We start from the raw sequence: 2,137 nt of genomic DNA on the forward strand, positions 1-2,137 counted from the left end.
CAGGGCCTACTCATATTCTACCATAGCACTTACTGCAGTTATCATATCAACACTAAGCAATAACATGCGTTGTTATAAAAATCCTGGAAATGATAGTAACATATAGGAATCATGAGGTTATACTCATAATATCTATTCTAACAATCATTAGATGCCAATTGTTCTTATATCAACTCTAACAATAACATGTCTGGTCATAAAAATCTAGGAAATGAGAGGAACATATAGCAATGATGTGGTTATAGACATACTATATATTCTAAATTTGTAACAATGAACAGGCAGTCGTATTCTTAAGGTAAAAATGAGATGAGATAGAACAATTACACGGCGATAGATTCCTCCAGTATAGGCAGCCAATCTGTGTGTCGACCGCATAAACGATGCCATCACGCACTATTGCATCAGACAAAAATGTTGGGTCAAGAGGATCAATGATGAGCCATAACCATGTATGGCGACCGGATTCCAGATAGACTAATCCCATGTTGAACACGACAATGAGCTTGTAATCCATGCAGTCTTGTGATGGTGTGGCACTTCGCAAATTACAACCTTCAGCGAACAGAGGTCGAGCCAAAAGCTCGACGTGTCTCGTGCGTAGTAGGCAGGAGTGTCCAGCGGGCCGCGAGGCTTGATGGCGGCGGTATCCAACGATGGAAGGGTGATCTCTCGCTGGGTGTAAATATCCACGAGATGCCACGGACTACCGGATTGGTGGATGAGGAAAATCCAGTTGGCCTTCATGCCCGCTCAGTAGTGGCCGCGCATGAAGGACATGTGGACGGGTATTGGTAGCATGTCGAGGGGCACCACGGCAACCTCCGTAGGATCATCAAGTCGGTGTCTGGGCCTCCTGCAAGGATTGGGCATCTGCAAGCAGGGTGTCTTGAAAAGAGCCGGCCAGTTGCAGATGAGTAGATGGTACAAAGTCACCAAGAATGCGGCCAGACGGACGGTGCTGAGCAGGTCCATACGATTACAGATCTGCTCCAAGAGAACATCGGGGAGGGAATTCCAAACGCGGCTCTGCGTGTCAGTCGGTTCTGCCATAGGATTTTTTAGGGCGCTGAGTGACTGGGGTTTTCGGTGCTTGCGAGCCAGCGGGGAAGTGGATTCGGGCGGGCAAGCGAAGAAGATGGCGTGTGTGGTCGAGCAGTGAGCGGGGGGATATGGTACGCGCGAGCTACCAAGGAAGATGGCGTGGGCGGGCGAGCAGTGAGAGGGTGGAAATGGTGTGCGGCCGACGATGGGGAAGAGAGGAGGAAGAAGAGTGAAATACGGGGAAGAAAGTGCATTAAATATCAATTCTACTAGTACTACTACCAGGATATACCATCCTTCGGAGTATAAATATTTACGCCGATGACATGTGGGTCTACCACAAGAGGGCCCATATGTCAGTTTGGAGGAGAGAGGTGCGTAGTCGTATTTGTGAAAGCATGCTCCACTGGCAAACATGATGGAAGTACTAGGTAGGGCTGATTTAGTAACACCAACATGCTGGTTTAGCTTATTAATCAAGTGTCCCATCTGCTGCAGCGTGTATTGTCACTTCATTGTGAAGACTAGTTGAATAGTTCTCTCTGACCGAGATGGGGAATAATGGATCGTGAAGACTTCCTCTCTACAGTATCCCTATGGCTGTACGCTCGGGCCCCTTCCAATGCTCCGCCTTATACAGGTGCTAAGGCTGCTATGTAGGCAAAAAGTCTGATGTGGCAAGGTAATTAAGAGGAGAGATAAGTGTGGTGACCCCAGTACTAAGTGCGAGAACCTAGACAAAAGACTTAAATGGAATAATCCCATCAACGCATGAAGAACTTTAGTTACAAAATTATTAAATAAAGTATGCTTAGCACCAACAAGTTAAGCACCTGTACATGTAGCATTGGGAGCTTTAGTTGCTAAAGTTTTTAATGTGCTTAGCACCCCATGTAAGCATCGATGCATCCTGTCCAACAAGATGAAACATTGGCCAAGGCACCCGGCACCAATAATGTAGGAGTACTAGTACTACAGTACCTCCTTCCCGGTTTATAGGTCTTAATTCAAAAATCGCATCAACCAAGGTAGATGATGAGTGGTGGAATAATTTTTGTAGTTTGCAAAAACACTCAGTTAATGCACTCATTTT

This window comes from Triticum urartu, chromosome 5A, assembly GCF_056163025.1.
Source record: "Triticum urartu cultivar PI428250 chromosome 5A, HENAU_Tu73, whole genome shotgun sequence".
NCBI lineage: Eukaryota > Viridiplantae > Streptophyta > Magnoliopsida > Poales > Poaceae > Triticum > Triticum urartu.